This window comes from Narcine bancroftii, chromosome 4 (assembly GCF_036971445.1).
Source record: "Narcine bancroftii isolate sNarBan1 chromosome 4, sNarBan1.hap1, whole genome shotgun sequence".
NCBI lineage: Eukaryota > Metazoa > Chordata > Chondrichthyes > Torpediniformes > Narcinidae > Narcine > Narcine bancroftii.
The window spans coordinates 86,580,399-86,593,819 of NC_091472.1; the positions used below are offsets into that span (position 1 = coordinate 86,580,399).

General features: G+C 42.6%; 1 protein-coding gene and 1 long non-coding RNA gene across 4 annotated transcripts in view; one reads left to right on the plus strand and one right to left on the minus strand.

Annotated features, from left to right (window-relative positions):
• The window catches only part of LOC138760779 (uncharacterized), a 218,896-nt gene that overhangs the window by 124,191 nt on the left and 81,284 nt on the right, over window positions 1-13,421 (minus strand). The window lies entirely within an intron of this gene.
• Window positions 11,802-13,421, plus strand: part of LOC138759889 (uncharacterized) — a 59,180-nt gene continuing 57,560 nt past the window's right edge. The window contains exon 1 of one of the 2 annotated variants that reach the window (XR_011355200.1): window positions 11,802-11,888. This is a non-coding gene — a long non-coding RNA (uncharacterized lncRNA). Of the gene's footprint in view, window positions 11,889-12,914; window positions 12,958-13,421 lie in introns of those variants that run through there. The other variant, XR_011355201.1, reaches the window with a different exon arrangement.

The following is a 13,421-nucleotide window of genomic DNA, read 5'->3' on the forward strand; positions in this document are numbered from 1 at the left end:
GAATTCTACGAGCAACTATATCGAACTGAGAACAAAGGGAAAGAAGACAAAATAGATGAATTTCTAGATAAAATTGAACTACCGAAATTGCAAGAAGAGGAGCAAAATAAATTAATAAAACTTTTTGAAATTGAAGAAATACAGGAGATATTAAAAAAAACTACTGAACAATAAAATGCCGGGAGAGGAAGGACTCCCAATAGAATTCTATAAAACATTTAAAGACTTCTAAATTCCTCCTCTCCTGGAAGTAATGAACCAGATTGAAGAAACACAAAATGTGCCAGATTCATGCAAAACAGCAATAATTACAGTAATACCAAAGACGGGGAAAGATCCACAAACACCAGCATCGTATAGACCAATATCTCTACTTAACACAGATTATAAGATAATAGCTAAACTAATAGCAAACAGATTGGCTGACTGTGTACCAAAAATAGTAAAACTAGATCAAACTGGATTTGTTATAAAGGACGAACAACGGAAAATATCTGTATGTTCATTAACTTAATCCATGCAGTACAAGGAAACAAGACGCCAACAATGGCGGCTGCTTTAGACGCAGAGAAAGCCTTTGACAGAGTAGAATGGAATTATTTATTCAAAGTACTACAGAGGTTCAACCTACCAGTGAAATATATTAATTGGATTAAAGCATTATATAAGGGAACATTGGCGAAGGTGACAGTAAATGGATATATATCAAACCAATTTAAATTAAGCAGATCAGCTAGGCAGGGATGTCCACTATATCCCTCACTGTTCGCGTTAGCTATAGAACCACTGGCAGAACTGATAAGAAGAGAAAATAAAATAAGAGGGATAAAAATAAAAGAGAAGGAATAAAAAATCAGTCCATTTGCAGATGACGTCATAGTATACTTAACAGAACCAGAAATATCAATAAAAGAATTACATAAGAAATTGAAGGAATATGGAGAAGTATCAACGCAAATAAAAGTGAAGCAATGCCAATAAACAATGCAGATTTCACAAAGTTTAAGAAAGAATCACCATTTAGATGGCAACACACAAGCAATTCGATACCTAGGTATACAACTAGATAATAATCTAGGCCAGGGGCGTCAAACTCAAATTCACGGAGGGCCAAAATTAAAAACTTGGACTAAGTCGAGGGCTGAACTAAATATTTATTGAAAATTTTCAACAACATCTGCATGTTTTCCCTTCTTTCAACATATGTAATGTTAAACTTTAGGATATAACTTTAAGAGGATATTGTTACAGGTCAGGAGTAGGTAGCTCAAGTTCACCCTTTGCTTGATCTGAGGGAAAACTATTTGGTCCCTGTGGAGATGTAGTCAGCATTCACAGGCTGTGTCCATTTTGGCCTGCATCAGGACTCAGCATTTCCTGCTCACTCCTCAGGCTCTAGGCCTCTATTCACCCTCGACCCACCATCCCTCTACCTGACCAGTCCTTTACCCAACCTCTACTCACCCCTCACTCCACTCGCTCTGCCTCTACCCACCCCATCCTATACACACCCCTCTACTGCCTCTCCCCTCAACCTGTTCCTCCCTCTACCCATCTCTCACCCTCTAATCACCCCTCCCCTACTCGCCCTGCCCCTCCCCTTTTACCTCTTCCCTATCCACCCCTCCTTCTACTCATCCCTCCCTCTAACTGCCCTTCGAACCACCATAACTTCCCCTGCCCATTACTCCTCACCTACATCCTCTGCCCACCCCTGCTTACCCACCCACTCAGGCCCAGCGCGCTGCCGATTAGCCTTTGCGGACAGCCACCATCTCTCTCTTCACGTGCAAGGCCGAACCAGCCGTCCCTGAGGTCCGCGCGGGTGCAAGCACTGAATGCCGTGGCGACCAGGAGAAGTGCGCTCGCGCTGTGGAAGGGCCGTCCGGTGCCAGTCGCGCGGGGCTCGCGCTGCCCGGGGGCTGTGCACAACCTGCCATGCCCGTCGCACCGACAGGAAATCACAGGCACTCGCCAATCCGCCGCACCGCTTGACATGTGGGAGAAGTGACTGGTTGTGCGGGGAGCCTTCCAACTGGCATGCCGGCTGATGACATCGACAGACTTCTCGTGTTACAATTTCTCGTGTTACAATGGGGAAGGATGTGCAATGAAGGGGGAGAATGGTGGGGGTGACATTATCAAAAAACAGCATCGGCTCTCGCTGCAGTGCGGGCCACCTCTAATACATTTTTGAAATGATCTTGCGGGCCAAATATAATTATATCGCGGGCCAAATTAGTTTGACATGTGTGATCTAGGCCATCTATACAAACAAAATTATCAGCCATTAATGAAGAAATTACATGATTTAGATCATTGGAAAGACTTACCACTAACACTGATAGGAAGGGTAAATTGTATTAAAATGAATATCTTCCCAAGGATATAATACCTATTTCAATCATTACCAATTCACCTAACAGAGAAATTCTTCAAGGAGCTAAAGAAAATAATAAGGAAATTCTTATGGAAAGGGGGAAACCGAGGATAGCGCTAGATAAATTAACAGAATGGTACAAACAAGGGGGCTTACAGCTACCAAACTTTAAGAATTATTATAGAGCAGCACAATTAAGATACCTATCAGATTTTTATCAAACAAGGGAAAAACCAGATTGGACCAGATTAGAGCTAGATAAAATAGGGGAGAAGGTACCTGAACACATATTATGAAAAGCTGGTGCAACATAGGAATTCACCAGTTCTGCACCATCTGCTCAACATTTGGAAGAAGATTCACGTAGAAAGGAATAAAACAAATGATCAACTACCAAAATTGATATTGACGCAAAATCAACTAATCCCTTTCACAATAGAAAACCTTTCCTTTAGAGAATGGGAGAGAAAAAGGATCAAAAGAATAGAAAATTGTTTATCAGGAAATAAATTATTATCTTTTGAAGAAATGAAGAACAAATATGGTACAACTCACGGTACAATGTTTGCATACCACCAACTGAAAACCTACTTGAAGGACAAATTGGGAAGCAGGCTGAGGTTACCAGAAGGAAGCAGTTTTGAATATGTGATTACAGACACAATGATAATTAAAAGATTTATAACAAACATGTACATCAAACTGGAAGAAAAAGAGAATGAGGAAACAAGCTGTAAACCTAAACAAAAATGGGAACAAGATCTAAACATAAAGATAAAGAATGAAACATGGGAAAAGTTATGCTCCAGAACTTTGATAAATACAAGGTTACGCATGATGCAATATAATTGGTTATGCAGGCTATACACCATGCCCCAAAAGTTAAATAAATGGGACCCAACAGTATCAGACAGATGTTTTCGCTGTAAGAAGGAAACTGGAACAACAGTTCATGCAATTTGGGCATGTGAGAAAGTGGAAAATTTTGGGAAGATCTAAACCAGGTATTAAATAAAATCACAAAAAGCAACATACCAAAAAATCCAGAGATCTTTCTTCTAAGTAATATAAGAAGTAAAGAACTTGGACATTATTTGGATGGAGCACAAAAAAGATTTATTATGATAGCCTTAGCTGTAGCAAAAAAATGTATTATGTCAACCTAGAAATTAGAATACAGCAATGGTACATATAAATGAATAAATGTATTCCATTGGAAAAAATAACATATAATTTAAGAAATAACATCGCAGTATTCGAACAAATTTGGGAACCGTACATGGAACACAATAGAGAAGTTCTACCGCGGACCTCCACCGCCTAAAATGACAGAAGGAGAAGATGAAATGAACTGACCCAGTATGTAAAAGTAGAAGACACAAATTTCTTGTTTATTTTCATTGTGTGACGACATTGTTTAATGCATTTAATTTATCATCTAGGTTGAACTTTGAGTGAGTGTTGGGGGGGGGGGGGTTGAGGGAGAGAGGGAAGGGAGGGGGGAAAAGGGGAGAAAATGACACTGTATATTCAAGAGGGAAATGTCTGTGTGTATTTTGGTCAGTATGGTTCATAGTGTGAAAAGTTTAAAAAAAATTAGTGTACCTGATGCCTCTGAGTCAGAAAGTTGCAAATACAATTTTCACTCCAGAGATTAGGACATAAAAAAAAAATAACCTGGCAGTGCAATGTGATGTTGAGGGGATGATATTTGCAAATATGCTTGGAGCTACCATTCTTCCAAAGTGAGGTTAAACGAGTAACTCCTAACCTATTCACCACTGCCAGTTCTTTCAGGTGAGATCACGTATTACCTGGCACTATTTCAAATATTGTCAAAGAAAGAATACCACTTAGAAGCAGGTGAACCATTCAAGTCACGTAGATGGGGGTCTTCCTCTGGTTCCTGCTCTACAACGATAACAACATTGAAAAGTGTTTTAAGATTCTGTCCTTCTTGAATACATATTGCATTGAAACAATCAAATTCTCCAAGTTAGGAGAATCAAAAGGTTGTGTTCATGGAAGGAAATCAGTGCTGCAGGTTAACAGTCAAGTAACAAATGGATGATGATGTTAAACAATCACACCATGGCGATTGTTTCACAGAGCTTTTTAAGGAATGTGAATCCTCAAGCAGATTATAACAGAAGATGTTCTCAGGCATCTGCTTAGTAACAAAATGCAGTGGCATGCTCATTATTATCATTCTCACCAGGGAAATGAAACATGATCTGAGTTTAGGTAAACAAGTCTGCTCAGTGTGTTGCTTCCAACTGTGCTCCATTGTCTGTGTTCAATTGTACTGGTTCACAAAAACACAGCTTGTTTTGCAAGCATGTTGAAACATACGAAAGTGGTGGTTATTAATTACATCAAAGTAGAGCGCTGTTATTAGTCTGCATCTGTATCTGCTCATTGAGTCGTGATGAGTCTTTACAATAGAGTTGTATCACTGCTTGACAGTGCACAGAAAAATATCTTAACTCCACCAAAGCCCGAAGGGACTTGAATGAAAAGGAAAACTTGCATTTATGTGGCAACTTTCACACTCTCTTGGCCTTTGCCACCACTAAAGCCCCTTTGAAGCGCACACACTCCCTGTGGCAATGTAGGGAATTTGAGAAGGATGCCGTAATATTAGGAAACAGGCAGTTCACAGCTGGCTAGTAAGCACTCGTCAAGAGAAAAATTGAGGTTAAGTTTCAAGTGGATAGTTTGCATTAGCACTGAAATTGTGATAGAAGAAGGCAGCAATATCAATTTAGTTCAGTTAGTAACACCCTGGTCTCTGAACCAGAAAACTATGGATTCAAAATCTTTCCCATGACCAGAGCATAGAACTGAATGGGTTTGGCATTGTTGGAATTGAATGAGGGTGTATCACACCATCAAAATGAATGCTAGAGATACCACAACACTGCAGAAGATCAAGATGTTACTGCTTTAAGCAAAGCAGAAAAGCTAGTTATTGATATTGTTGAACAAGAAAATATGCAGATACTAGGGTCGAGTGTAATGCGTGGACATGGTGGAGAAACAGCATCCATAGGAAGTAAATGGAGACCACTATTATGGGTCTGGGCCCTCCGTCATGGTATATAGCTCGATATACTCTAGACTTAGATTTGCTAGAAACCATTCTTACTCTGTATTAGTACTGGAGACTCAATAATAGTCAACTTCTATGTCTAAGTGCCATTTCACCACACTGTAAGGAAAGAATTGAATAAAATCTTTGATTCCCCCTTGGTTCGTATACAACATGGCTTAGTTGGATCCTGTAAAAAAAAATTGGTGATTTCTTGAGTGGTTTCAACAAAGTATTTTAAATGGTTCAATATGTTGAAGTCAGGGGAGGAGACAGCCTGGCATGGTGTCAGATGGATTACAGGGAGAACAACATTCATTTGTGGAATGAGCTTCAGTCGAACATCACTAGAGATAGTTTGCATGAGGAAATACTGAGATTAAGCTCTGCTAAAGTTGGAAGGTATAAAATGGGGCTACACCTGTGTGCACTTTGGGACTCTACTTGGACAAGGTCATGATTTGTGCCAAGCAAGCAAGAGAGGATTGCTGCAAGGGAGGCTTTTAGCAAGGGAGGGTTTCAGGAAGAGAGATTTGCTGCAAGACAGTGAATTCATTTTATCAGCTTTCAGGTAAAGAAAAAAATCTGCAGATGCTGGTTTCTCCAGCACTTTTGTCTAGAACCTGTAATGTGATTGATAGTACTCGGAGACTTGTGAGGAACACAAATACGGTTTTATTAGCTTGCAACTAACGGCCAGTATCTACAATAGTCTTCAGGTAAATTGGAGGTAAGGCAGGAAAACAGAGTTTATATCAGGACCGACGGGGGCAGAGGCAAGTGGAGGGGCTGGCTGTCTAATCTATATAGAAGACAGTGAATTCCAGTTCACCCCCTTCCTTCTGAAAAAGAACCTGCAGGTGAAAACAGAGACCACATTCAGCAACACAATTATTTACAAGTTGAGTCTGTCGGGGTGGCCTGGTTATTCAGGTCGAGTGCCTTAATACAAGTGGACTTTGCTCTTCCAGAACTTCCTGTGCCTCCTGTGGTTCTTGGATAGTGGGACTCAAAGGGGGACTCGAGGGTCTCAGATCCAATGGTAGCTCTGTTGGAACCATGTCATCCGGAACCCTGCATGTGGAATTTGAAGGTTCCAGACCAATTGTGAGTATCGGAACCTCAGTTCCTGAAGGTGCCAGGTCTCTGATCGAGACCATATCCTCCCTGCTATCCGGGTAGGCCACATAGGGATACATTAGATTTACATGCAGTAGGTGCACTTTCTTGACCAGCGGGTCCATTTTGCTTCTCCTCATATGCTTTTTCAGCAGGTCCTGGCATCGTCAGCCATGCAGGAAGAGTGATCCCTGAGGTGGATTTCCTCGGGAATGCAAACATTAGTTCATGAGGAGTCTCATTGGTCGCGGTGCAGAGAATCGATCTTATGGAGTGGAGTGCGGTGGGCAGAACCTCTTGCCAGTGAGAATCTGGAAGGCCTTTAGACTGGAGGGCCAATTTTACAGCCTTCCAAACCATTGCATTCTCCTTTTCAACTTGTCCATTCCCCTGGGGGTTGTCGCTAGTCATCCTGCTTGAGGCAATGCCTCTTGCGAGCAGATACTGGTGTAGCTCTTCACTCATAAAGGATAAGCCCCGGTCACTATGAACATAGCAGGGAGACCCAAACAACATAAAAATGGAGTGCAGAGCTCTTATGACTCTGGTGATGGTGTCTGGACAGGGGATGGCAAATGGAAAATGTGAGGACTCATCAATAGCATTAAGAAAGTACATGTTTCCATTGGTGGAAGGTAGGTGCTCCTTGAAATCGATGCTGAGTCGCTCAAAGGGGCGGGAAGCTTTTATCAGGTGTGCTTTGACAGGGGAGTAGAAATGCAGTTTGCACTCAGCACAGACCTGGCATGGCCCGGTCATCTCCCTGATGTCTTTAATAGAGAAGGGCAGGTTGCATGCCTTGATGAAGTGAGCCATGCAGGTGATGCCCAGGTGACAGAGCTCATTATGAAGTGACTGCAACTGGCTGGTGTGTGCAGCAACACAGTTTCCTTGGGATAGGGCATTGAGCTCTATAGAGGCTCATTGAGCATACCTGGCCTATAGACTATCTCATAGTTATAGGTGGAGAGTTCAATCCTCCACCTCGCAATTCTTTATTTTATCCCTATTCGTATTATTGAACATGAATGCTACAGATCGCTGAGCAGTGAGCAGAGTGAATTTCCTGCCGGCCAGGTAGTGCCTCCAGTGCCTGATGGCCTCCACAATGACTTGAGTCACCTTCTCCACAGTCGGGTTTTGGAGCTCAGGGTGCGGGAAAAGAAAGCTACCAGCCTGGCTACCTGGTTAAGGGTCGCAGGCAGAGTTACATCAGAGGCATTATTATCCACATGGAAATTATATGCTTTCATCCACCCCATGCATGGTAGATTTCAAGATTTAGCTCCTGACGTAGTTAAAAGATGCCTGGGCTTCAGCCGATAATGGGAAGGAGGTGGAGTTTAACAGGGGAAAACCTTGTCAGCATAATGAGGTACCTACTGGCGTAGTTTGAGAAGAAGCCCAGGCATCTCCTTATTGCTTTTATGGTCCTTGGGATAGGGAAGTCTAAGAGGGGGTACATACATTCAGGGTCTCTACCACATAACCCAGGATAGTTAGACGTTTGGTCCTGAACACACACTTACTGACATTGTACGTGAGGTTCAGTGATTTGGCTGTGTAGAAAAACTGCTGGAGATTGGCGTTGGGGTCCTCCAGGTTGAGTCTGCAAGTGGTGACATTGTTGAGATAAGGAAAGGTATCCCTTAGCCCTACTTATCTACTATTTCATCCATCTGCCACTGGAAGACTGAGATCTCATTCGTAATACCAAAAGGGACCCTCAGGAACTGATAAAGCCATCCATCTGCCTCGAATGCTGTGCAGAGACTGTCCTCAGAACGGATCGGTAGCTGGTGAAATGCAGCTTTCAGGTTGATGGTCAAATAGACCCGGTACTGTGCAATTTCATTCCCCATGTCCAAGATTCGGGGGAGGGGGTATGCGTCAAGGAGTGTAAAGCAATTAATAGTTTGGCTATAGTCAATCACTAGCCTGGGCTTTTCTCCCCCTCTCACAACTACCATCTCAACTCTCCACGGGCTGTTGCCAGATTCAATGATTTTTTTCTTTAAGCAGCCACTGTGTTTTGGCTCTAATAAATTCTCAGTCCCCTGCACTGTTTTGCCTGCTCTTTGTGGCTATTGGCTTACAGTCGGGGGTTAAGTTCTGAAACAGAGGGGGGGGGGGGTTCGATATTCAGTGTGGAGAAACCGCATGTAGTGTCTGGATGTTGGGATCTTCCATTCTGCACTGTGACTGGGGGAAGTGGGCCTGAGTGACACAGGAAGTCTAGGCCCAGCAACACAGAAGCACACAAATCATTCAACACCTACAGTAGGAACTTGCAAATTCCCCCCCCCCCCCCTTACAGTTAAATGCACAGTACCATACCCCTGACTAGTCGTCAAATACAATTGCAACGCTAGATGGATACAGTAGTCCATGTGGTAAACCTTTAAGTTGTACTGCCGAGCGGCCGTAGAGTTTATAAAGCTCTCCGTCGAGCCAGTGTCTATTAAACAATCCATCAGATGTCCTCCGTCACCGCGTTTCTCAGCTGGTGGGGTTTCGCCTGGCGAGGACGACTGATGCCAATGTTCCAGAGGCTGCATCACTCCTCCTGCTGATATTATCTTGATCCGAAGGCCGGAAAGGTGGCATCAACCACGAGGTACAGCAAGATGGTGGTGGTGAGCAACATGGAGAGGCGGGGGCCCGCACCTCTGGGCTTGGCAGGGGGTGTACAACTGTTTGGAGGCTGTACACATGGTAACCTTCCTGTGGTTCCCCTTTTCCCAACAGACTTACACCCAGTGTCCCCTCTTACTGCATCTTGAACACACCGAGTCTTTCGTGGGGCATCTGGCACGGGGATGTTTGGACTGTTCACAGAAGTAACTCTTCCAGTTGCATGTGGCCACGGTAGTTGGCACTTGGGACAGCTGTGCTTGGTAGGTCTGACTTTTGTTAGCGAGGTGGTCCACTCCAAGTTGGGCATGGATGAGGGATTTTTCCAGATTGATGGTACTGGCAAGGTCTTTCATCCCTAATTCTAGTAGTCGTTGCCTCATGTACCTCGAACTCACTCCAGCCATGAGAGTATCCCAGACTTGCTCTTCTTCCCTCACCCAGGCTGAGTCCACTCATAGTGGCACTTTCTTGTCAGCATCCATAGTTCCAGGACATAATCATCCAGCAATTTACCCAGTCGTTGCTGATGTTGTGAGAGTCAGTGTCTCACCAGCGCATCATTCTGGAGCCTCATGTAGTAGGCCTTCAATGGCCATCTCGCATGTTGCGCAGTCCCTGATGACCGTGAATCCTGTGGGGCCAACTCAAGAGGGGAGGGTCGAAGTCTGGAGGCCATTGGAGTGGAAGACTGCTTGTGTGGCACTCCAACCAGTAGATGAATTCCTCTGGGACCTCTGGGGACAGAAGGTCGACCTGGAGCATGCCTGACTTCAATAGGGCTTCCATCCCATCTTCGAAAGAAAGCGAATAAAATTGTAACGCAATCGATAGTACTCGAAGACTTGGGAGGAGCACAAACATGCTTTTATTAGCTCACAACTAACGGCTGGTATCCGCAATAGTCCATGTAAATCAGAGGTAAGGCGAGAAAACAGGGTTTATATCGGGACCGACAGGGGTGGAACCAAGAGGAGGGGTCGGCCGTCTAATCTATACATAGACAGTGAATTCCAGTTCACTGCAGAACCTTTCTTATGTTTGGTGCCTTCTTTGGTTGAGTTCTTCTTGTGAATTTCCACCCCCATCAACATGAACTACCAAAATCGTTGTATGAAGAGGGAGCACAATATTACCGAGGCCCCCTTTCTTCCCGTTGTTCCCGTGAGGGAAGAGATACAGGGTATTAGTGCCAGCACCAGTAGGTTGAGGAACACCTTCTTCCCTCAGGCAGTGAGAATGTTGAACGGCCAAAGGAGCTGCTCATAATAAGGATCTGAGATACTTATATGCACAAAACAATAGTTATTTATTTATATAGATGAAATACTTGTCCACCATATGTGTTGTGCCTGCATGATTTTGCACCAAGGACTAGAGAACACTGTTTTGTCGGGTTGTACTTGCTCATTCAGATAACAATAAACTTGACATGTCTCATTGGCACATACTCAAAAAATTCAAACCAAAAAAACCCCCACGTTGTAAGTTTATTGACTCTGACAAATGGAAGGACATTTCCCTAAACTGTGGAAATTCCCATTGGCAGTATCAACAACATGTCACAGACAAGCACAACAGACAACGGCATCTCAAGCCAGCCAGGGATTAAACTGCAAAGACACCAAACAATTCTCCTTTTCCACAAACAGCAGATTGGTTGGAACCTTTTTCTGTGACTCAGTCAGAATGGATCGATTACCCTAACAAGTTATTATTCTTTGCTGGGATGAAACATTTGGATTTTATCACTTTTAACCTACTGCTGTGGAAATTAGGAATTAGTGAAGGAGGAGAAAACCACAACTATCACACAATTAGAGCATCATTGAATTATTGAACCCTTGATGGCTGGGAATGGCCTTGCAGCTTCCAAACTGAGCAGAAAATGTGCCATTGGCAAGTGTAGTTAATTATGGGGTGTTATTTGTCCATGTCAGTTATTGATAACACTTTCAGGTAGAGGACCAAGTTGATAAGCTAACTCCCTGCTGAGGGCCCTCAGTTGAAGCCAATTTTGCTTTAACCACACATTTCCACATATTTGAGGCACAAGTGCTGGTATTATTTATTAATCCAGTTTATTTTTATATTTCTGCCAAAGAACAGGAAGCCAGTACTGGGGAAAGGTTGCCAGTTGTCAGCCTGAAATGCTAACTCTTTTCTTTGTCTACGGATGATGCCTGACCTGCTGAGTGTCCCCAGAATTCTCTATTTTTATTTTAGACTTTAAGCAGCTAATTTTTTTTTTAAAACATGCAAATGATGTGTCTCCATTTAATTATATGGAATTATGACTTGGATACATACATTTGCTTGACTTAATATTAGTATCCATCATTGGAAAACTATTGATTAACAGTGGTTTGAATCTACTTCAAAACCATCCCCTTGAATCATTTTTAAGACTTCCATAGTATTTTCAACCTTAATTATTAAATCATTATAATTTGCCAAAACCATCACCCCCACCCCTACTTAAATGTTGATTTTAATTTGGTAACCTGCTTTGTTAAGTTTGATGCTTAGCTCTGACCAGAAACAGCACCCTGCTTCCAACATAACCTCCTCCCAACTCTGAGAGCTCCTGCTTGACCACTGAGCCTCTTTGAATTCCGTAGATCATTCATTCTGTAGCTACACTGAAAAAGCAGTGAAAAGAAGGTAAGAACTATATTTCATGGCTCTATAGCATAGATATTGCTCAGAAAGTTGGTGCACCAAATCAAAATCATTAGGTCTTCCTCTCTAGGTAAAACAGGGCATCTAAGATGGCAACATGGATTGATCGTTTGGGAGGTCTTATGGGTCATGTCAACACCAAGTGTGTGACATGGCAACCTATAATTAAACTCTTACTGTATGAAATTTTTCAGGCATCTACAATGTAAATGCACAACATATTGAGCAATGAATGGAACCTGTTGGCTCTCTCCCACAAATTACATTTTCTGTATATATTCCATGAATTGACAAATAGGTTTCTAGACACCAGCAGAGCACCAGTAAACTTGCAGGTCCAAAGGTTTGGATGCAGCAATTAATTTAAAACTGATGCATTATATTTCAGTAAGTCCACGAATGTTCTATTTACACCAAATGCTGAGTAGACATTGGCTCCAGGAGAGGGAAGGGGTGAGAAAGCAAAATAATGCCCACAATTAGAGAGAATGTGTGCACTCCTAAATGTTCTAATATTTTAGTCTAGAAGTGTTTCATGGTCAGAGAGAAAAATGTCCAATGAAGCATATAATGTCAATACCACAGAGGCTAAATCCCCTGGTAATTCTGAACAATAATATCAACAGTGTGTACCCCAACAGCACAATGGACGGTGGCCTCTCAGATCCTTCACTCACCTAATTTCCCAAGTGTGAGAATAGAAGAAACCGTCAAGGGATGTTTAAAATTTTATTTTTTTTCTTCTGAATGTCATTGCTAATTTGTTATCTGCTGTCCATCTACCTGGGCTCCAACTGATAATATTGATGCATGGACAGTGTTCACAAATGAGCCAGAGATCTTCACCTTCCTCCATTTATGTCCCTGCAGAAAGGCTCTGGCAAGGTGTGTGTTGACCAATCTGGTCAAGTGTCACTTTTACTTAGAACCTCAGCAGCAAATAGAGTTTATGGAGATGGAACATAGGGTACACCCATTGTGCAGTCATGGAATTATTGCCAGTAAAATGGCTGTGGCCACCAAGAAACCCATCTGCAGGAGGAACTCACAGGTTGAACAACATCAGTGGGAGAGAAAGCGTTGTCAATATTTTGGGTTGGAACTATTCAAGAATGAGTGATGCTAGCTGACCTTGTGTGTTTACTTCCCAGATGGTGGCCAAATTTGATGTAATAAACATGGTCTTGGGCAGTAATGTCACAAGCAGGATCCCAATGTGGAAATAAGTTAGGGCTTTCCACATTGCCACATCAGAGGGAACGCGTGATTTGGATGTAGTACATCATGGCATTACCGATTCTGTGAAAGGTTAAAGGCTATAAATTATTAATAATGTCTTTCTTTCAATGCTGGTTTAGAGTGGATACAAAAAGAATCATCTGTAGCCTCCATCACAACAATCAACCATTATTACTCTAAAGTTTTTTTCCTATATATTCTATGAATGAAAAAGACGATTGTGGGAATACCGTTAACTCAGAGTTGTACACCATTCTGAGTGAGGTAGACTTAAAT